This window comes from Alligator sinensis, unplaced genomic scaffold (genome assembly GCF_000455745.1).
Source record: "Alligator sinensis unplaced genomic scaffold, ASM45574v1 scaffold173_5, whole genome shotgun sequence".
Lineage (NCBI taxonomy): Eukaryota > Metazoa > Chordata > Crocodylia > Alligatoridae > Alligator > Alligator sinensis.
The window spans coordinates 1612371-1636461 of record NW_005842198.1 but is presented as its reverse complement, the minus strand read 5'-3'; the positions used below and the strand labels follow the sequence as shown (position 1 = coordinate 1636461).

Genomic DNA, 24091 nt, shown 5'->3' with positions numbered 1-24091 from the left:
AAAGTTCTTAAAGCACCCAGTGGGAGAAATATGACCACATGTAAATGGACTGATAAAGTTAAGGCAACTCCTGAAAGACCAGATCCATCTGTCCTATCAGCACTAAATCCTAATGGAGTACATAAATAATATGTAGACAGATTTATTTGAAAGGTGCCTTTTTAAGGCCAAACAACACTGATATAATAACCAAAAGAGTGTACGTGCATCCTAAAGTTAATTGAAAATGTTCTAGTGCAAGATGAATTTAGCTTCCAACATTTTCTTTAAAAAAAAAAAGACTTCTGTTTGAAAATGAAGTTTTCTATCTAATTATGACAATAAAAATGTTGGCCAAAAAGCCCATAGGATATCAGAAAGGGCTGAGTCCTTACCACTATGCCACAGCCACCAAAAAAGCTAAGAAACCCTGGGGTTAAGAGTGTCTATATTCTCTATGCACTGTCAAACATAAATCTCCGGTGGACATGGAGTACAGCTCTGGAGATTCAAGACTGACATTCCCTTTCTATTTCCCTAACTTTTAGCAGCTTCCTCATGCACAATTCATTTACTCAGTATTCAGGAATCAGTTCAAGGGGCCTGATCCTACACTTCATGACAAGAGGACAATGTGGTACAGTAAAGAGAGACAAGGTTCTAGTTCCAGTTCTTCTACTGACCCTGAACCTGCAAATCTATGCACACTTACCTTTATGCACAGGATAGTCGAGCTGAAGTTAATAGGGTAACTTGGCTGCATATGGGCCTAATGGTTTATAGTAGAAAGCCCATATCACTTCTTTGAGTTTTAGAGGTATTGAGCACTCACAGTTCTTACTGAAATCAGAGGAAAAAAATCCAACCATGAATAATTACATTAGTAGTAAAACTGGCAAAACAATACTTTTTATGTAATAACTACATACATATAAAACTGGTTTGCTCTATCAAGGTCTTCCCAACACCTTGGAAAACTAGTAAAACACATATAAAGATTATAAACCAAGAAAAATAATCCACAGGAGCAAGAAAACCAAAAAAAAATCTCCCATGAACAAACCACCAAAACCTCTGTCCTCAAGAAATGGCTAAACCTCTTCTTTAGCTAATAATAAGACAGACAATGCCAGCTATTCTTTTGAAAATTAGTAACAATAGGATGTGCTGTGGGATTCCAAAATTCCATGTTGTTATACTTTTCTCCCCTCCCCCTCATAGCTAATCTTAAGAGATGCGAAGAGTGATAATCTGGGCATAATGCAGCCTGTGGCAAAATTCCTATCTGAGGCTAGGATTTCACCCAATACATTTTTTTATAACAATCACAAAATAAAATATATTTTATCCTAAAATATAAAGTATTCTCTGTTTTTCTTCTTGGATTGGACAATATCATTAAAATAATGTACTTTTGCTTACAGACAAGTTGTTCTATTTAGGCTAATCGAGTCATGAACTGAGGCAGCAAGCTTTCTTTTTGATCCTTGGGAGTTCTAATCAGGAATAGATCTGACGTTCATGTGAGACTCTGTGAGTTAAGCAAGAAAAAGGGTATCAGTTTCTTTTGAGAATACTTCATTTGCTTAACAAGAAATCATAATATAGACCTTGTTGCCATTGTTTATAGTCTAGAAATAGGCAAGAAACAAGGCACACCGAACATTCTTTATTAACTCGTGTAACTACAGGCAACTGCGTGTAATATTTTAGGAGAGATGCACTTGCATGGAGCACCTCAGCCATTGCCCACTCACAAAAAATGCATGTGATATACAAAGCAATTATTAATTATGCCACTTGTATTAATTAACAGGGTAATGCTTCCAGTCTTTAGCTCTGGGCAGTAGGCAGGGAGAGTCTGCTGTTCAAGAATGGATGACTTGTAAAGTGCAGTACTGGGATATCCTTTAGGATCCCATCCTGTATAAATCTATGACTTAATAAATTATGAGTCATTAGAAATGGTTTGGGAGGTTTTTTGTTTGGGGGGGGTTGTTTTTGTTTTTTGATAAACGTTCAGCTGGTTTGATGAAACTAAGAATGTGTGCGTGCATGCACACATGTGCATGAGATGGCATGTACTTGTTTTCATAAAACTTCTGTGCTCCAGAATGGATTTACTAGTCAAGTCAAAGAGAGATTTACAAACCCCAGAACTGCTGATATGTTGGTAGTCACAGCATTTTCCTGGCACTCTCCTGGTTCAAATCTCTATCCTTCCTGCCTCTAGATCTAGACAGGGTCTCCCGCCTCAGAAGCAAGGCCCTGCTCATTTTGGCTGATCTCTTCACAAAGTTTTGGTTTCATCTTAATGCACATCAGAATAATTTTTTTTAATTTCAGTCTCTGGAACAGGAAAACAGTTTTTAACAGTTCTGGAACTAGAACTGAAATCAGCCAGAAACAAGTTAATGTTCAAATGGATAACACCTGGCTTTGACTAATGTATATAGAGGATTAAGAGCTTCATCCTGGATCACTGAAGCAGGGAGACGGGATGGTGTCTGTCTGCTGGGAGGCAAAGGGAATTGGAACTTTATAATTGAGATCATTTCAAACTATCCTGTCTTCTCCTATCTTTTTCTTTTCCCAAATCTCCTCCCACCATGACCGGCAGCTACCTCTACTGCTACTTTTTGATGCTATCCTCAGGCCAAAAAGCAGCAAGACAGGTCCTTTTGGGGGGTAAAGGCAAGAAGCACACTGTGTTCTGGTGCCCACAGTTTGAGACTAGAAGCTGAGACAAGCCCAGCAGGAAGTATGAGTGTTTTTCCTGTGCCAAAGGGGAGTAGGCGTGGGGAGTTGCATAACTGTAGATATTTGGCTTCCCTGAAGAATTACTCAAGGAACTACCACCTGAGTGTTGTGTGCGTCTCACAAGAACTTTGGAGAGATGATCCATACCTTCTGTGCTGCAGTAAGCTAAGCTGATTAAATTCTTTTCCAATGAAATGTTGAAGGCCTTGTTTGTGGGAAAGTACTGGAGGACTATCACCACATGAGTGGTTTATCTTTATGTATCTTGTCCCTACCAGTATCAAGAGAAAGCTTATAACTCTAGATAAGTGAGGGAGCCAGGATGAAAGTACTACTAAACTCAAGTCTGAGGTTTCAGTGTAGGGACAGGAGCTAGTGTAGGGATAGCACTTGGTTTGCTGCAAAGCCACCCCTTCAGTGGCCGCTAGAGACAAGAAGAATAGCTTCTCTCTATGGAGAACATAACAGGAATGACTAAGCAGGAAGGCAGGATAGAAAGGGCAAAGAAGAGGACTGTAACTGAAAACACGCAGACTCAGTGCAGCACAGGTAGAATGAGAGAACTTGTCCTGAGTGTTCAGATAATTACAAAATAAACATGCAAACTAAGGAAGATGATGCACACTGCTCCCTGTGACTGTACGGTTTCTCTCTCTCTCTCTCTCTCTCACAAGCTGTTTGGGGCCCAGCTATACTGAAAATCTACCATGTTGAGCAAACTTTATTTAAATCTTACAGGAGGTTTAAATAATTTAAGGAAGTACACGAGTCTCATTGACATCATTGGGTTTACTCACAGGAGTAAAAAGCTACAGGATTGCACTAACAACATCATAACATAGTGTAGCCCTAAACAGATATGACCCAGCCTGTTATAACCTGAGCAGGTCATTATCTTGTTACAACACAATTGCCTGACACCACACACTTTCTAGGCTGGTTTGCCTCTGCCGGGTATAATTTGCATTAAAAATTAGTTGTGTAAAGTTTAGTAATAATTTTAAGATAGAGAATCTTGAGACTCAAGAGGTGCCATTTTTAAAGTTTTCCCGGTGAAGGAAACTGTATAGGAAAATTGAAATATTTGTTTCAATAACATGTGGGTATGCTGCCTAATTTTCCTACTCTTTCCTCAAGCCACTTAAAAGCAAGAAGGGAAACAGTGAAAAACTTTATATAGGCCATCAAAAAAGAAAAAAAAAAAAACCCTGACTGCAAATGGTTCCAATTTGCCTTAGTAATTAAATCTACAGGAGTTAAGGGTTTTCAGCCAGGTCATTTGGTACTTTGGAATTTTACTACATACTTTGCAAAAAAAACAAACTGGTCAGAGACACCAGTGAGTGTAAAGAGTGGATGAACACTGCTAAACAAACTAAATGCTGAGCTCAAGTGGATCTAGAAATTACAAGTCAAAATTCTAAATATGGATCTGAGAGTAGTGGAAAAGGATTAGACATCTTTGTCACATGAAGAGCAAACCGGCATGCCAGCATGCCTTTTCAGTGCAAGAATCAACTGATCAAAGTAACATCTACCAGTTTGTAAATATGCTAATCTTTATGTTTACACAAAAGTGTCAGCACTTGCTTTACATCACAAAGGCTCATACAGTTGAAGATTAATTACTTCCAACACTGAGATAGTGTGTAAATACTGGTTTCACCAGAATCCTTCCTCCTGCTGTATTTGCACAGCTCAACTGAGGTGTGCATTGCTAGATAATTCAGACACTTACTAAGTGTCAGATCCCTTTAACTTTGTATAGATAAAGTTTTTGCAAGTATTTTTTTGGTGATCAGGTGGTGGAGGGATTGTGCAGGTTTAGACTCCGTGGTGTAAATGCCAGATAGAATTTATAAAAGGTGGCAAAAATATTTTCTCTTTCAATGTATTAGCAGCCCCTCCAAACCCGATTTTTGCCTACAGCTTTTACACTTGTATGTGATTGATTACAGTGTATTTAAAGCTACTTTTTCATTTCATTTAAGATTACTTATCAGCATTATAGTGTCTTAGGGTCAGCTCAAACAAGCTTTCATGTCTGGTTGCTAAATTCCCCATTTTAAATGTTATTTTAAGAGCAGGGCAAAAATTGTTCCAGTGATCTAAGACCACATCCTTCTCCTATGTGAGGAGTTTAGGAACCTGCATTATGTTACCAAAATAGGCTCTTCCCAAAGTGCCAATGTACTGATCTCAGTTGTCTGAGATCAACACATGTTTTATTCTGTTTCTGTGCTGCACCAAGGAAGGACAATAGGAAGAACTAGAAGGTAAGACCATTTCAGACAGAAGCCCTGGTCTTTAATATTTCTTTAACACATATGTATATATTAGTTTCCTTTATTTTTAATAAAAACAAAATCAAAAAAGATTGAAGACACTTATAGTTAATGGATCACTGATGATAAAAACATCAGGGCTCCTACAAGTGTGAATTTCCAGTTCTACACACCATTCATCTGTGCAGAAAGTGGGTGTCACTGTAAACCAAACTTTGTCAGTGGAGGGACACCAGTTACTCTGGGCACCATCCATTCTAACAGTGTGACATGTGAGATGGTACTGATTGCTAAATGCTAACATTAAAAGAACTGCTAGAGTAGTAAATTGGTAAACTGTGGAGTCTTAAAGGTGATGGAATTTGAGAATCTAAGGACAGGAATGGTTACAACACAAAATAATAAAGCAAAGTTAATAGTATTTCATAACAACATTCACTTTGCAAATAATCAGATCTTGCATTTCTTTTCCTATTTAAAACCCACCAATCACTTCACCAATGTACCATGACCAAAGTTATCCCTGATAATGGGTTGCCCTGAGGCACTCACCTAATCCAGTCTTAATTGCCAGTTATTTTTATCAGTAATACCCAAGTCCCCTCTCCCCTGCCTCCCTGTACATGCATGTGTGCACACGCGCGCGCACACACACACACACACACACACACACACACACACACACACACTTCTCTGACACAGTCAGGTACACACTACAGTCTTCCTGCCACTAGTACAGTGGTTCTCAACCTTTTTAGATTCAAGCTACCCCTCATTCCAATCAAGGCACCTATCAGAAAATTCCAGGTCTTGGTTTTCACTCATTTATTGACTGTGGAAAAATAATAAAGCAAAGAACTCAGAAAGACCACAACAGGTCCGAATGTTTGTAATGCTACATATTTCTATTTCAAATCTCTGGGTTTATCCTGTGAATTACGTTTGCACGTCTACCAGTGCTAACATTGTGTGGCACACCATTATACCCTTAAGAGGATCTTAAGAATGACTGCACTGGTAGATACTTCCAAGGAAAAGTGGCTCTCAGCTCTCAGAACTATGTGGAAATCAAGAAGGCTCCAAGCTTTCCAATTGCTGCTAGTGTAAATGTAGAAGAAATCTCACTTTACCACTGAGTTCAGGGTCACCAGTTCAGTCTTCAATGTAGATTTGTAACAGGCCACTTCACTCATTCAAGGAGATGCTTCTATAATATTCAGATGAAAAACTATGGCAAGTGTGGCTGAATCAACATGTTCAATCTCACATTTGCATATGGCAAAATCATCAGATTACTTGCTAATTACAGTGTATTGCTCTTAAATAGGTTCACAGTAATAACTGTAATAAAAAGACTAAGGACGCATTATTAGCATAGTTAATTATATGACCATTGGAGAGATTATTGATAGAGATGCAAAATAATGTTAAACAAGAAAGGTATGTTTGACATTGCTTAAGAGCAGCTTCGTTATTGCTTCACATCTTTTCATTTTTTTTATCATTTCATCTGTGTTCCAAAAGTCTAAGAAAACAGTAATTATCTTTGCTTGATCTCTGAATAACAATTATTTATAAATCAAATAGAACAATTGAGTTTCTAAAATGTAAGTAAGCTCAGTGATCTTTCCCAACATAAAAACTTCAGTCAGACTGGACAGATGATGAGTCTTCATCATGTGAAGAAAGCAGACAATAATTGTTTATTGGTTTAGTTATAATCCCTTCAGTAGCCCAGACTGTTGTTGCAAATTTGTTAAAAATCTACTAACATTCACTGAGCAACAGTGCAACACCTGAAGCAATAACATGGGTGGAGAATGTAAAACAACATTGTGATACTCATGTAGAGCATTAATTTGACAGTGCCAAGGCAAGAAAACATTAAACAATGTGGTGCAGAAACAGAGTTCTGCTGTTATGCAGATGCAATTTAATCCTCAAATACTGATTCCATTTAAAATTCCTCAAGTGCTAAACCCTGAAAAAATTATTATAAAACAAACTTTTATACATATAGCTGCCCAATGTTCTTTAGCAGGATTTACTCAAAGGGGCACCATCAGCCTAAAACCACGCTTCTATTTGAAATGTATTTCTGTTGATATAAACTATTTCTCTCGGGGCGGGGGGGGGTCTTTTTTCTGGTTTTGTTTGGGGTTTTATTTTCCTTTGTTTTACATTCTGCATTTGACAACACACTTACTTCAGTTTCTCCTGTTCAGTCAGTCAGTTAGTCTGTTATTAGTGAAGGCCTTTCACACAGCAACTGTGAAGACAAATATTTAACAGAATAGGAAAATGTTTGTAAAACCACAGAACTTGGCAAGGCAGCTCAGGAGCAGGTGTTGTATATAAAACTACCATTAACTCATGTTCTGAAATTGACTATATTTGAAGTGGACTGTGTCCGATTAATAATATCCTGATTCAAAACTGAACTTACTTTGCCATCAATTATAACCATGTAACCTACTTGCAAGCAAGCAAGAATTTTGACCGCCTGACCATGTTATAAATAAATCTGTTTTCAGAGTATCATTCAGCAAACAAACACATATCTAAGCACTTGAAAGAGCCAAGGCACAGCACAAACAGTTTCATTTGCACGTTTCCTCCTCCATCACTCTTTTGCTACGTTCTTATCACTTAATGCTAGTCATCACATTTTATGAACCTCAGCCATGAAGACTAATGTGCAAACTGAAATTTAGGACTATTGACCTTTAGCACAAAATGGCCATAGGTGTTCCCACAGCTGTTAAATAAACCTATGTTTATGGAGTCATAAATGTAGTGCAGGTGAGGATTTCAGTGATGTAATAACAACTTCCATTACTGCACAGTTTGTCATTTATACAACAGTGTACCATCACTGGTGAATATTGTTTTACAATACCAGCACAGGTTCATAGGATTAAATCACTCTTTCTTCATTTATGAGTCATTTGACCTTTAACCTTCCAGAGGAAGATCAAACCACTTCTGAAGGCCCACTCTTTTTAACACTGGAGCAAAGCAGTTGGTTGGATAGCTAAGGATGTTGGTATGTGCCCCTAGGGTTTCACAAACAATTGTCCTAGATCTTTTTATAAGATAATCTTAACATAATCATGTAGCCACAAATTATCGTGTAAATTCCCAATTAAAAACACAAAATAGGAGCTGTAAATCATGACAAAATTGCTGCCTTCTCAGGAGTTGCATGTAGTTTAAAAATTAGTAGGGATCCCTCCTTTTTTCTTTTTTCTTTTCTTTTTTTTTTTTTTTGCATTATTATTTCAACACTTTAAGAAGCTAAAAGCACAACAGCACACTTGATTTACAAGCATGTTGCAGGGCAAGAGGAAAAGTGTTACTATTTAAAATTTTAGCTTAGACAGCAATGAAGACCACACCACTTATAAAACTACTCCACCCTCTTTGCAGGACTATGCTTGTAAAATCAGCCTTTGCATTGGCATAATTCCAGACCCTCCCCTTGTCCTAATTTAAATTAAATCAGTAGTATATTCTCATTGGAAGGCCAAAAAAACAGTGGTAAGCTTGTTTTACAGCACAAAAAGACAACTGAATAGTCAGGCCTTAAGGGGCTTGAATCACAGCCCACTCATATTGTGCAAGTCTTACCACCAACTTCAGCAAGCAGGCCTCAACTGCAGACATTATCACAAGCCACTATGTGGGGTGGCCAGAGCAGTTGGGGAAGAGGGGAGCAGGAGGAAAGAAATAGAGTGCTTCTCTGGAATAGAGTAGTTCTCACCCAGAAGAAATCTGGCTGACGGGGTGAGCACTGGTCTTCTCATCTGGAAAGGAATTTCCAAACTAAGTGAAGGCTACTTAATGATAGCAGCTGTCTGTATGAGAGGTATGTCGTGTGCCCACTCATGTACACCTATCTCAACTCCTCGTGTATTTTCTTTGTGAGAGGTATATAAGTCAATACGCAATCCACAGAAGTGCAGGATTTGGCTTCTGTCGCAAAAAGATGCTAAAACTTGGTATGGTTCCTCCTCTGATACATGCTTCTTCCCCATACAACTCTTTCTCTATCATAACTGCCACAAAAATGATTGGCATGCTTTATAGGTTGCGTGCGCGTGCACACGCACACACACACACACACACACACACACACACACAATTCTAACAATTAATACTTTTTTTTAAACATTCTGCAAAGGTCAAGTGCCTTACCCAGTCTCATAACAATCAACAAATGCAGCTTTGGTTTTTCTCCTACTTCACACACTCCAATTTCCCAATACTTGCCAGGATACTCTGGTAAATTAGACAAAAGATGCTTTGCTAATCACATCCATGATATCTGCATAATCTCTTTTAATGTCTATCATTAACTTGGGCCATTCCCGTGTTATTACTGCTAGCACATCATGATCTGGAAAGAGATATTTATTGCTCTGAGTACATGATACTCTTACCCAACTAGTCAGGCTTCAATATTACACTCATTTACACGTAACACATAATTTAGGCTTTTGTTCTCTACAGTACCTGACACTGAAAAGACTTCTTGCTTCTTGCAGTGTAATGTTGATCCTGAATCTTCCACACTACTAATATCCCTAAACCTTGTGGTTTGGCAGGTCCAGGACTCCATTAGTAGTCAGACCTATTATAATCCTGTAACTGAAATCCTTCTTCAAATCAGCCCATCCTTGCCTGTGAGGTATGCATGACTGGAGTCTTATGGAGAAAAGGTCCCAGTCTCAAAGAAGGAAGAGTAGGACAACAGTAAACATGACTTTCTTTTTCTTGTGTCATGCTACTTGGCAAAAGAGACTTTCCACTTGTGGATAAGACCAACCTATTAACTAGGTTGTTGTTGACACAGTATACCAGTAGTTGCAGAGGAATTTAGAAGGAGTAGCATTTTTAAGATGTATGTAAGACCACATCTTCAGCTTTTGTAAATTGGCATATATCCATTGACTTGTGCCCCAGGGGATCTACACTGATTTGTGCTGGCTGAGTCAGGCTTAGGTCTAAAACTCCTTTAGCAAATATCTTCATCTGGGTCAACATCTATGAATCTATGAATCTATGAACATGAAGAGGTAATGAAATGTTTGGAAATCGGTGATTCTCATCACAAAAGCAAAAACAAATTATACAGGGCACTTGTTACCATGAGGCTGGGAACATTTCATTCATAAGAATTGGCTTCTAACCCTGAAGAGCCATCCTGAAGTACATGCTTGGATGTGCAATGTCCCTTGTACCACAGGGTACCAATTCATTGACCATAAAGACATGAAAAAATAAAAGCAATACTGAAGCTAACTCCAAGAAGGCTAAATCACAGATACTCTCCAGCAATGCTCTAAGAATGTTGTTTCTCATTTCAAGCAGCCATCGGTGTTGCAGAAGCACAACCGTCCAGCCACGTGTTGATACAAATAGTTATGCTCAAACTCTAGCTGCAACCCAATCTAATAAGAATGTATTAATTCTTTATCACAAAAGCTTTTGGGCTTTTTCTTTTATTTTGTCACCTTTTATTGCAGATTATTGTAGGACTTATGCCAATTCTCTCTCTCTCACACACACACACACAACCACATAACCTAATACTGTTAGAGCAATAGTTGTATGCATCTTTTTTTGCATCCATTAGCTTACAGCTGGCCAGTGCAGTACAACAGTGGGTCATTCTGGCTCAGGAAAGACAGCATGACCAACTGCATCAACATTCCCAATGTTTTTCCTGCAGAAACAGCCTCAGAAGCCTAGACTGATGTTAGCTTTTGAGGTTTGAATTTCCATGTAGAGAACTCTACTCCCATTTAGGTTCCAACTCTTGATAGCCTTTGGCCATCCTGAGCAAGCCAGGGATAGAAAGGAAGCATCCATGCCACAAGATATTCTTTTCAGTTCCTTAAGACAAAAAATCCCTATCATGTGGCTCCTGGCAACCCAGGGAAGAGGTTAGGTAATAAGTAGAGCTGCAAGTACAAAAATTAAATATAGAGGCAAGCCAGAGACTTCCAGTCCACAAGGCTACTTTTACTCAAAGATGAAGAATTTAAAAATCCAATCTTCTGATTCCTTCCTCTTGATAAAAAATTTCTGCAGGAGGTGCAATGACCTCTCACTACTCTCTGAAATTGCTACCAAAGGCCTGGGTGTGTGAGATACTGATCAGTCACCTCCTGTTAACAATTGTGGAACTTGAACACTTTTTTTTTTCCTGGTGTCCTCAAAGTTCAGGAGGAGAAGTTCATATAGTTCTTCTGTCCAATTCTAATTTAACATCTTCTGTGGTAAATCAGGAAGAAATCCAGTACAATAGGTAGACCTGCTGTCGGATAACACCAGAGTAAGAACACAATTAGAACCTAGCATACTTGGTGGACTTCAGTAGAAAGCCTTGTGGGCAGCTGCTGCCATTCTTCGTGGACATTCCTCTGAAAGAGAAGGCAGGATGGAGCTGCTGGTCTGAGACTTGAAATGGGAAACTTTTGCCAACATTTTGATTTCACTTGTTGGGGGAAAATGAAAATAAATTCACAAGGAACGAAGCTTTCCACAAATGTCCTGTCCGCTGGTTGTTTGAAGAGGTAGGTGATTCCAGGCACGATGTGCAAGAAAGCAGTTTGCAGGCTATGTGACTCTTTTAGTGCAGGTAGCAAACAGAAGACAGGTGAGGTTTACATAGCATGTTTATCTTCAAGCACTTTGCAAACATTTTAATGTTTTAATCCTCACAACATTCCTGTGAGCTAAGTGCCATGTCCTATGTTACCGGAGGGCTACTAAAATCAAGCCAATGGGGAGGCAGAGTATGAAGGCTATTGAACTGTACCTTACCCATATTTATACAACACTGACTACAATCACAAAGTCTTTTCCAGAATGCAGTGAGTTCAGTAGTGTAACATTTGGGAAGGATTCTCTGAGACCAATCTCTTCTTTGGTTGTGCCAAAATCCTGTTAAGGAATCTGTAGGTATTGTTCCAAGCACTGTACTGTAACAATTATAATTTTAGATGTAGCAACTTAGACAAAGAGTAGAACTTACTCAAGACAACTGTCATAGCCACTTCACAAAAGAACCCTGAGAAAAAGAGACTTATCTTGTATGGGAAGACTAACACTCCTGAACTGACCTTTCAGGCCCACTAACAAGGAACCTTCAAAATATCTGTATCAACTTTCTCATTAGGTTATAGCAAAATAAAACCTTGCAAAAAGTCTCACATGCTTTTGGTGGGTATATCCTACTTTCCACGTTATCCTGCCAATCTTCACTGAATTGTCCTTGTATTGGCCTTGGTGGACACTGTAAATCTTGGTAGCCTATGGAGACGGTTCATGTATTAATTACTTGTTTGGTATAACTCAGGATTAATGCCACTGGAGTCTTCACTGAAACCCTAACTGAACTTATACAAATATAAAATGGGTGTGTATGTTTAAGGAATCTCTCCCTTCATTTTAAACAAAGCTACCAGTGATGGCAATGCAAACAGTACAACAAGGTTCATCAGGTCAGCAAAGAAGGAAAATTGGCAGAAGATACCTTAAAAGGCATACTGCTTCCTTGCATGTTATTCTGGTTTTTATTTGTATTTATTAACCTTTTACAAAATACTAAGGGTACAACATAAAATTAAAAAGGTCCAGACATCCATCTGCAGTGAATATGGAGGAAAGAAATATGTCTACAAATAGCCTTGGTGGAACAGGCAGGGATGTATTGCTTTTGGGGTTATGTTTTTTTGATAAAACCCTGCCATTGTGAAATCTATCCAACTGCTCATGAAACTGGCAAACTGAAACCAGATCCTTTTGCCTGAGACCCATAGTACAGAGCCTAGTGCCAGATGACTGTATTTCTTGCATGCGTAAAATTTGCTTAAATCAGTTGACAGAGAGTTGGGGTTTTCCAAATGTTGTGAACCTGGTTGAGATTATTGAGATGACCCTCAACTATAGGAGTGTTAGGTTACTGTTCTTTTAAAGCATGCTTCCTCTGACAACAAAATGTAATTAAGGAGGCCATCATTTTCATGTTACGGTTTCTTTAGAAGGTCTGGAAGAATGTAAAAAGGGCAGAGCAAATGTTGCTTAACCTTCTTAGAAATAAACGTCCTTAACATTTTTACATCTTCCCTTTGGTCCATATTGGTCACAATGATGAAGCAATTTAAAGGAGAAAAGGTCATAGCAAAGCAGTGAACTTTATATGCTCTTCAGTGCGATAAAAGTTTCTTAAAGTATTAGCATGGGAATGGCATGCCAAGCAGTGCGAGGGAAAAGAATGGATTTCAGTTTCTGAACAGGCTGTTCAGAGAATAAAAGGCTTGGTGTATCTATGTGAATCAAGCAAAGAGAGGGAAAAACAATGCAAAGTGTGTCTCTGACCTAACTCCCTCACCAAAAGCAGGTAAAATCAAAGCTCAATCTTTCTCTCCAATATGCAGCACACGTAGGCTAGGGGCAGATATCCAAAAAGCCTGAGTTGATTCAATCTTTGCAGGTTAATCTAACATGGCTAGGCTAAACCAGTTTGTAACCATACAGACATCCCCTTTGGACTGAAAAAATGCTGGCTCATGCCTGCAGTGGCTCAGGCTAGAAGCCGGAGGGGGGGTGCTAAAGCAGCCATCCCTTCCCTTCCACTCTGCTGAGCTGAGGGGGTGGGGGGTGGCCAGGACCTGCAGGACGCTCTTATTAGGGAGGGATTCCCCCCACCCTTGATGACATAGAATTTATCAGCTCTGTTATCAACATTTAGCACTCCATCAGAAAATAAAGCCTTGCTCATTAGTTCAAGCTCTTCTTAAACAATGTTTTCCAAAGGAAGGAAGGTAAGGACATTACCAGCTGACATGTTGATTAACTCCAAAAAGCCCTAAGCAGACAATGCCTTGTCTTGCCTTTGTCCTGTCTGCCTTACACAGGCACCTCTCAGCATTAGGTAGCATACAACATGCTGGCTGTGGTTCATGCTGTGGGAGAGAGGAGGAAGGGATCCCTGCTTAAGCAGCAAGTGGTGGGGAGTGGGAAGGGGGACACGGGGAAGCCAGACAGACCCTGCTGTGCCTGCAAGTCTCTGCCAGAGCTCCAGCCAGGGACACAGATGGGAGGGGCCTCTCCAGCCCAGAGAGCATGCCAGGATGTTGGGGGGGCTTTAATTTAACTTAAACCAGGAAGGGGTCTGGGACAGACATTGATTAAACTGATTTGACCCAAATCACCTAAGTCTGATACTACATTCAACCAGGTTTATCTCAAACCGGTTTCAGCCATTTTCAAACTGGTTTATGTACACTGAATGTCTGTTCTGTTACAGGTTTAAACCAGTTTCTGATCTCTTAGCCATAAAGTGTATGGTCATAGTCTGATCACTTAGCCATACAGCTATACTGTATGGTCCCTAGCCATACAGTGTCATGGAAAATCAGCTGCTTAGCTTTCAATACATGTTGCATATTGAGGGCAGGTTCAAAAACTGCCATGAATAAAACTCTCTCTTTTAATTTACATTAGTACTTACAGTAATACCAATTCTTAATCCCTTACAGCAACATGTAAGGCAGACAAGATGAACCACTATGACCTCTTTGCTGATAAATTTGGATGTGTGAGATCATTTGAGATCCTCTTTTGAACTTACAGTAAATAAATACTTTTCTGGCATATGGATTTATACATTTGCAAATATGCAGGAGTCTTAGAACATTTTTATTTGTGTCCAAGTTATTTTCAAAATATCAATTAGAAGATAAAATATTATCTACCTGAACCCTCACATCCCAGTTCTTTAATGTGAACACACATGCAACTCTGGCTAAGACCGGGCAAAAAAAAAAATCAATATGGTTTTTCCTATTAAAAACTAAACTTCATGGAGTGTTTTCATTTTGTAAAAGTTTTCCAAGTTTTAGAACCCAAACCTAGACAGCCTTTCAGAAATCTTTCTTGGTTTTCTGTTTTAAAATGATGTTTGATATTTGAAAGCAAACATATTTGCCACAAACTGTTTTTGAAACCTAAACCTTTCGGATTTATTTGAGTTTTCACTGAAAATTTCAAAAAATATTTTTTTTCTAAATATTCCCAAAAGATAATAGTTATTTTTTTCCCATTTTAAACCACTTTTATGTTCACTTTTTGTGAAGATTTTAGCCAATTGGTTTATTCCACTGCCAACAGGAATGCTTTTCTTAACACAGAGCCTTGGGTCAGTTGATAAAGGAGATTGCAGAAAGCCAATATTGGTTCAGAATAATGAGTATTAATAACAGAACCTGATTCTAAAAACAAAATTCATACAGCTAGGGAAGGGAAATGTATCATATTCTGGGACCTATATATCCAAACAAAACACCCAAAATTCTGAGTCTTGAATTCTCAGAGCCAGCTTCTCATGAATAAATTAGAATTTATAATCATCCATATGACATAATAGGAAAATCGCATGAGAAAAAATGTGAACTTACAAACATAAAAAGAGGCAAAATTCAGAGTGTATTATTTTTGTGAAATATTGGCCCACTATTATACTCATTAACAATAAGACACATGATTATATATCTCTTGCAGATGATAGCAGCTATTGATGTCCTGGTGTGATATGGAATGAAGCATAGTCACATAAATCAATTGTTTCCTAAATTTTTTCCCAAAATACATTAAATATCTTAGACAGCATGCAGTTGTCTTCAGTGAACACTTCTAAGACAGTAATTGTGTCATCAAGAGTTAATTTATTCTCAGCAAGCCCATGTAATGTAGATATTAATCTCCTGGAGCACACACTGTTGTTCAGGGTTAAAACATTCACTGTTTCTGAAATATAAACAAGTCTCTCATATGCAGCTGTTCTCAGAGAGCTAAACCGAGCTTCTGTTTGATAAATATCTGTCACTTAACAGCCCTTGAGAGGAATGAATGAAAAAATCTAAAGTACAAAGGAAGGGTAACTTTTTCATATTTACATACATTTTCCTTGTGTATATAATAGGCAGCTGCTGAGTTATAGATTCATCTGACTGCTTTAAAAGTGAGTAGCTGTGCCTCTTTGCAAGTGACAGAACCACAAGTAAAAAGCAAGAATCAGAAGAACTGCACTTTTAATGAGGGAGCATTTTGGATAAACATAGATGTTATAATAAGTATGGCTTAGCAAATCAAGATTACCACGCTGCTCCATTTTATTTTGCCAAGGTATAATTAGAAGAGGAAATACCATGAATACCATACTACTATGGGTGGTAAATGTTGCCTTCATTTTTAAGGACAACTACTGTAGCAAGCTATTCCTTGTACATGTAGGGCAGCTACGATCTGAATTGAAGTATGTCAAGTCCGGTGCTGCAAACATTTATGCAAATAGGACGAAACTTGCCCTCATGCACAGGGGTCATTTCTGGCCAACATGCACCTATAGAACTCTTTAATCCCCTTCCTTCAGTAAAGTTTACACTGGTGTAAATGTCATCTGTACTGACTGAAGTGGGACTATTTGTACAAGTAGAAAGGTTGCAATATTGGGCCCTTCATTTGTCATGCCCCTGCCTCAGGGGGAAAGTTTTTATATCAGCTCAGAATGATAAGATTTGGTACAACTTCTTCAGGGTTTTTTTTCCTTCTTCCCCAGTTCAATGACTTTAATTTGGGTGTAGCACAACCGCTTTATGATATCTTCATCAACCATTTGAAAGCTCTGGGTCAGGAGCTTTGAGATTTGAAGGTATAACTGTGCTAATTGGCTGAATAGCCCTTTTGACCATAGTCAATTTCTACTAATGAGAAAAAAAGAACCATTCGCTAATGTTTGTAAAGAGCTTTGAAGATGAAAACACTCTGAAAAATGCTAAGTGTTATTAGTGGGAAGGAAATGTTATGCTTTTTTTTTTCATTTGTATTAAAATAGGCCAAAAAGGCTGTAAGAAAAGGGGAATTTAATACCCTGACAGCATCAGAGGATATAGTCTCTTTTAGGATGTTATTATTTTTTAGCACATATTCTGTTTATTAAGAAGCAAGTGATGTCATGGGCTGTATCAAAGTAGAAACCCAATATTGGATATGTTTGGCTTAGTTCTATAGTTTCCTTTTTAATGCAGCATTTAACCACAAGCCCCAAAATAATTTTTAAATGTATCTTATAATTAAAAAAGGAAGTCATTGGTAATTATGAGGTACATAAATGAAAGATGGTACCTGACTAATATAGTTTCAAATAGCATAGCATACATGACAATTGCAGAACCTTCTGCAACCACTAGAACCAGCTGCTTCATCTACTTGTGATTCATAAAAGAAATTTTAACCTGTTTACTTAAAATCATGGAATGTATCAGTAAATATACTGAAGAAGTGTGGTTTACACTATGGTGTATATACTGTAAAGTAACCAGCTTTGTTGTCCTCAGTGGAACTAGACAGATTTCCATTAGAAGCTGGGACTCTTCCTTTCTAGACCAGTTGTGTCCAAACCATCTGGCCCAGCAAGCGGAGTGGCCACAGCTGGATATGGCAATGGACTGACCCCACTGGCCAGCCCAGTCCAGCGGGGCCATTAGCAGGGCTCCCCAGAGATGTAGCAGGGCAGCTTTGAGCAGCCGTGATACATAGGGCAGTGCCAGCTGCTGCCATGCCAATGGTAGTGATGCAGTCAGTCACCATAGTGACTGTGGCTATTTTTGTGTACCCCTCCCCCCACAAAAACAGTGCCGTGATTGTTGTCCCATCACCCTCCATCCCCCCCAGTTACACTACTGGGTCTCCCCACAGGCCAGAAGACAGGGCTCCACAGGCCAGAATTAACTCATGCCCTCATAGGCTGTAAGTGAAGTGTCAGTTTTCTAGATAAATAGGCCTGGAACATAAACAAAGACCTTGAATTTGCAGGGGGAGTGAGGGTGGGGGGGAGGGCAGTATTTGAAATCAAAATCTAAATTTTGCAAATGGCTTCTATTTTTTACAAATGGCACCAAGCTTCCCAGGATCAAAGCAGGGATAGGGGTTACCTTCTGGGGTATTCTCTAACATAAAAAAATATTCCCATCCTTTTTCCCTCACATAAGAAAAGTGCTTCTTCCATGTCATGATTAGGATACAATCTCTTTCTATCTGCATATACTTCTAAGCACCACAGCTGCAACTATATTTTTAGCATTCAAGTTAAACACACATATTTCACTTTGTTCTGTATACACAGGGCCTGTCTACATGAGATGCTTAACTATGCATTAGCATAGTTTACTGTGAAGTAAGCATGTGTGTCTACACGTGCACATGCATACTATGCAGTAAAACTCCCTAATCCTGATTACATTTTCTACCTGCACATGCAAGTAGCAAATTTACTCAAGATTAGTAATGGCACAATAGCACTCAAGTAAATGCCCAACAGGGAGCAAAATCTGCTCCCTGACAGCCATCCACCAGGGGACAGGAGATAGTTCCCTATCCCCAGGAGCTGCCTGCTGCCAGGATGAGCTCCACCACAGGAGCCAGGTGGAGATTATGTCCCCCTGCCCCAGCAGCAGGGAGCTCCAAGCTCCCTGCTCCAAGATCATGATGGAGGAGTGGGGGCTGGGAGATCCTTATCTCTCAGTCCCCGCTCTGCCATTGCAATTGGAGGCTAGGGGGCTGAGAGACCCTTATCTCCCAGCAGCAACCCCATGACTGTGGGCCAATGCTGGGAGATCCTTACCTTCATGGCCATGGAGCCGGCACTGGGAGATAAGGATTTCCCAGCACTAGCCCTGGGGTCTTAGAGCCAGTGCTGGCAGGTAAGGGTGTCCCAGCACCAGATCCATGGTCATGGATCCAATGTGGAGGGATAAGGGCCCCCAGCACTAGCTCTGCAGTCACACACATTCAGACATTTAACATTTTCACTCTTCAGCTTCTTTGTGGTGCTCATAAAGAGCTACCTTTTAATTGCCCAACCAGACACACCTATGCGATATCTTTGCATTATTGGTATCCCCGTGTGTTTCCTCCTCTTCCCTAGCACTGGCACCAAGAAGTAATTTAGTAACTCAGGAGTAGAAATAGAAGATATATTGGCAGTCTTCATAGATTGTTTCTTTCTGTACCTTGGTCCCTGCTCTTAACTGTGACATATAAGATATATTTCTATCCCACTGCCCAAAGGTACCTGGATAGTTTATAGACATGCTTAAGAGAAGAGATAGAAAAATAAGCTTCAGGTTTGAATCCCTAGGCCTTGACACTCTGCTGTTTTGTGGGCACAAGGCACAAAGCATTCTCATCTCGTACCATGTAACAAGCACAAGTGTAAATTAAGGTGCAGGAAAATGGAGAATTGGTGTTGGAATGTCAGGTTCAAATGACAGGAAGGTGAATTTAGCTATATAACTTGGTGAGATGGATGTTTCCTGTATACTTAACTATGTGCTTTGGTTTTTTGGGGGGTGGGGGTGGCTAGGAAGAAATTTTAAAAACTGAGGTTCTGTTTTCTGTGTGTAGACATTTAAAAAAAAAAAAACCTGCATTTTTTGTCAGAGAACAGGTTTATCCAATGCACTTGGCTGGAAGTTTTCTTGCCTTCTCTCCCTGAGCAGTTAACCATAAGTACAGACATTTGGGGAGGTTAAATTGGGTTCAAAATGGCCTCCCAATTTAAACTGAGCTTGTCTCAGTGCCGACCTTACATTTACAAACCCAGTCTTGGTGACTGACAATCAGTCTAAACCTGTAACTGTACAGAAAGTACATGCACCCAAAAAATGTCTAAAAATTACAAACCCAGTTTAAGATAAACCTGAACCTATGTAGTATCAAACTTACTCAATTTAGGTCAAACCAGTGCATAGAACTTTTGTACACGTTCCCTGCACAGCCCTGGGGCTGGGAAAACCCAGCTACTAGCTCTATCCCCAGGGCTGCTCCTTCACCCTCCCTTCCTCTTGCAATGGGCTATTTTACCCCTTGTCCCCACCAGCCCTTGTCGCCTCCCCACCCCAACCAGCCAGCCCTCTCAAACCCCATCTCACAAGCCAGTCTGGGTACAGCTGCTTTTATTAGTGTTTGCTGCTGTTGGAGTTGAGCAAGTAAGTCCTGGTAGGGGTACAGGTGGGAGGGATGAGGGTGTAGGTTTGCTGAGGGGGATCAGGGGGCTAAAAGTAGCTCTTGATTCACCCAAGCCCTCCCCGCCTCCATGGATCCCACGAGTCCCCCTAATCCTGTCAGACACTCCTAGACTCCAGCAAAACCCTTTGAGTTTCACCTGTCCCCTCCCCACCCATGGGTCATATCTGCCCCCCATTACCACCAGAGGGTTGCACATGCCTTCCCTCCATCCTCTGGTGGACCCTCGATCCCCTCCAGCCTGCTGGACCACCAACCCCTCACTAGTCCCCCATCCTGACTTATCTGATATTGGGCAGCCAGTCTGAGCTGATTTACCATGCCCCTGAATGTCTTCACTTAGCCCATGTATCTGGACTGACATATCAGACTCTACTGTTGCTGTGCATCGTTTTAGCATTTTTAACTGCTTTAGTACCCTTAAGTTGAAAGGTTTCCTATGCATTTATAGTAGTATTGAGTATGTACATATGTGCAAATATATGTTTTATAAGAAACAAATATAAATAAAGGATTAATCTCAGCAATAAATATTCCCAACCCAAATCTGCTGCAAGCTTTCAACAATTATAACTTTAAAGATAAATGTTGACAGTCAGAAAGGCAAGTAAGTCAAGTCACAAGGGACCAGGATGAAGAAACTTGTTCTCACAAACCCAGAGTTTAGTTTCTAAGAACAGCAACCATGACAAATCATGACTTTCTAGATGTCAGTACATTGGGGATGGGTCATTCTTGTGTACTACTGATCCCTAGAGGAAGAATAATCCAGAGGGATGGTACATGACTGACATTTTAGCCTACATGTCAAACAGGGCAGCACGGAGGTCTGTGCAGGTTTGTTGTAGGTACCCTCCAATGCCTCACTGTTGCTGCTGCTGCCCATCATCCCTGACCTTGGCTGTAGCTATAGGCAATAGCAACAATAAGTCCATCTTGAGGAGAAAGTTGGAATTATTCAAAATGGAAGCCTGAAAGAGAAGATATATTTTTAAAAGCCTACTTGCTTTTTCAGTCATTTATTCTAGCCTCTGCTAATAGCTAACAAATGGCACATATGTGGTTCTCTAACAAAAAAATGGAAACAAAGGACAGTGGAACTCCAAACCAGGCTACTAGAAACAAGCCTTTTCCTTATAAGTAAGAAAAAAGCCTACAAAACATATAAAGTATGTGAATTAACTAGTGCCAGTGTCTCCAAAAACACTGAAAGCAAAGGGAGATCCAAGAAAACACTGATATTTATTTATCTGGTGTTTTCTTTCAGATCTTGCAATGTGACAATAACACATGTCAATGTCAGCCCAGGTCCTGCTGGCAACACCTTGAAAACTATGTGGAGGTACAGAAAATAAACAGCACTAGCTGTGATTCCAGTGATAAAATACCAATGTAAGAAAGCCTCTTGGGATCCATAATCTGGAATTGTCACGGGATACGAATTGTCTGTCTTTTTGATATAAGATGTCAGTTTTCTTTCTGGGCTTTAAACAGAAAGAAGCACTTTTGATTATTAGGCTGGCTGTATACCATGAAGTCTGTTGAAAGAATTACTATACAGAGTGAATGTTCCTGCTTCACCCATCAATGTCCTCAAAAATTCTGTATCAAAAGGAAAATGCAGCCTGAACACAGTTATAAAAGAGTCCAATTCCCAAATTCCAAAACGTATCATTTTTGCTTGGCACATGCTTCCCCGTATGGGCTAAAACTGAAATGTCCTGATTGTCATAAAGTTAAAAAAGCTTTGAATGAGCTACTCCAAATCCAGCATTCATAATTAACAAAGCAGAGCACTAATTTGGTTTGATGAAAGATTTGTGTGGTGGCAATAGTGATTGTTGATTTAAGAGTGGATCCTGGGAGGTGTTAAGTATTTCAGTGGAAGAGGGTAGATACCTTCATATGTTATTGATTAAAATCCTTTCTATTAAGCTCTCTCTACCTGGCTACCTACCTACACTGCCAGGCTACCTACATTGTAATATGGTAGAACTATTTTTAATTTAGATGAAGACAAAAAGCTGAAATCTTTTGTTTGCCAAAGTAATTATAGCCATTAAAAATAACTATGTTCAGCCTATTCGTTTGGAAATAAGAACTTGATTTCCAAAAATCACTTATAAAACAGAACCCTCATATTGTCTCTTAAAACAACACCCAAATCCAAACTGGCACTACATTTTAGGTATTGCACAGCACAGCACATCAATTGATGGTGATTCCCCAGTTTCAGCCACTGATTTTCCTTCTTCATTCTTTTTTTTTTTTTCAATGTAATGGCTTGATAGTCCTGGTTCTGTCATCATAATCTACAACAACTGCAAACATCTATATTTTGAGTAATTCCTAATAAAGAAAGATCACTGCTTGTGTGTCTAAAAATCAATATTTCTTTGCTGATGAACTAGAATTCAGTACGTCTGCTAAAATTAAATGAAACAGATTGGGCTGGTGAGTATATGCTTTTGGGCCAACTGAGTACTTGAGCATAGGTTTCAGTTATAAGAGATACTTTGTTTGTTTGTTTGTTTGTTTTGGACTACATACAGAATTATAGAGCTTGAAAGAACTGGACAGGCCAAGTTTTCAAGGGCCTTCAATCTACTCTCTAGCGTGGCCATTCAGATTCTGAAATGTGTAAATGACATCATTTAGATATTCAGACACATTTCTCCTTCTGAATCAATCCCTGTTCTAGAAACTTGATTATCCTGATGATTCTATACATGTAAATCAGGAGAAAATCCATTAAAATAAGTGGCCATACTAATGTGCGCATCTAATGTTTTTGAGAGGACCCCCCAGTTCTTGTGAATATAAAACCACACTTGCCACTGATCCAGCCCACAAATCCTAAACTGCATTTGGGAACTGTTTTATAATTGACCATTTCCATCTTGTAGTGTTCAACTGTATCCTTTTTTACTTGCACTACTCTCTGAATCTTTGTGAAGTATGAAAAAACCAAGGCACCAGACTACCATGCGTAGACCCTGAGATGGTGCAGAGTCATTTAGAAGAACTGGATGCCTTTAAGTCTGCAGGCCCGGATGAGCTCCATCCGAGGGTGCTGAAGGCACTGGCCGACATCATTGCAGAGCCACTGGCGGGAATATTTGAAAGCTCGTGGCGCATGGGCCAAGTCCCGGAGGACTGGAAAAGGGCCAACATGGTCCCCATTTTCAGAAAGGGGAGGAAGGAGGACCCAGGCAACTATAGGCCAGTCAGTCTCACCTCCATCTTTGGCAAAGTCTTTGAAAAAATTATCAAGGCTCACATTTGTGAGAGCCCGGCAGGACAAATTATGCTGAGGGGAAACCAGCACGGGTTCGTGGCAGGCAGATCGTGCCTGACCAATCTAGTTTCCTTTTATGACCAGGTTACGAAACGCCTGGACACAGGAGGAGAGGTGGATGTCGTATACTTAGACTTCAGGAAGGCCTTCGATACAGTATCCCACCCCATACTGGTGAACAAGTTAAGAGGCTGTGACTTGGATGACTACATGGTCCGGTGGGTGGCGAATTGGCTGGAGGGCCGCACCCAGAGAGTCGTGGTGGATGTGTCAGTTTCGACCTGGAAGGATGTGGGAAGTGGGGTCCCACAGGGTTCGGTCCTTGGACCGATACTCTTTAATGTCTTCATCAGTGACTTGGATGAGGGAGTGAAGTGTACTCTGTCCAAGTTTGCAGATGACACAAAGCTATGGGGAGAAGTGGACACGCCGGAGGGCAGGGAACAGCTGCAAGCAGACCGGGACAGGTTGGACAAGTGGGCAGAAAACAACAGAATGCAGTTCAACAAGGAGAAATGCAAAGTGCTACACCTAGGGAGGAAAAATGTCCAGCACACCTACAGCCTAGGGAATAACCTGCTGGGTGGCACGGAAGTGGAAAGGGATCTTGGAGTCCTAGTGGACTCCAAGATGAACATGAGTCAGCAGTGTGACAAAGCCATCAGAAAAGCCA

At 39.9% G+C, this 24091-nt stretch overlaps 1 long non-coding RNA gene across 4 annotated transcripts in view; it reads right to left on the bottom strand.

Annotated features, from left to right (window-relative positions):
* The window catches only part of LOC112550758, an 83530-nt gene that overhangs the window by 24623 nt on the left and 34816 nt on the right, over positions 1-24091 (bottom strand). For 2 of the 4 annotated variants that reach the window (XR_003094749.1, XR_003094751.1), the window contains exons 3-5: positions 7231-7293; positions 1402-1510; positions 692-819 (exon numbers count right to left, since the gene is read on the bottom strand). This is a non-coding gene — a long non-coding RNA (uncharacterized LOC112550758). The remainder of the gene's footprint in view (positions 1-691; positions 820-1401; positions 1511-7230; positions 7294-24091) is intronic. The other 2 variants (XR_003094750.1, XR_003094752.1) reach the window with 1 other exon arrangement.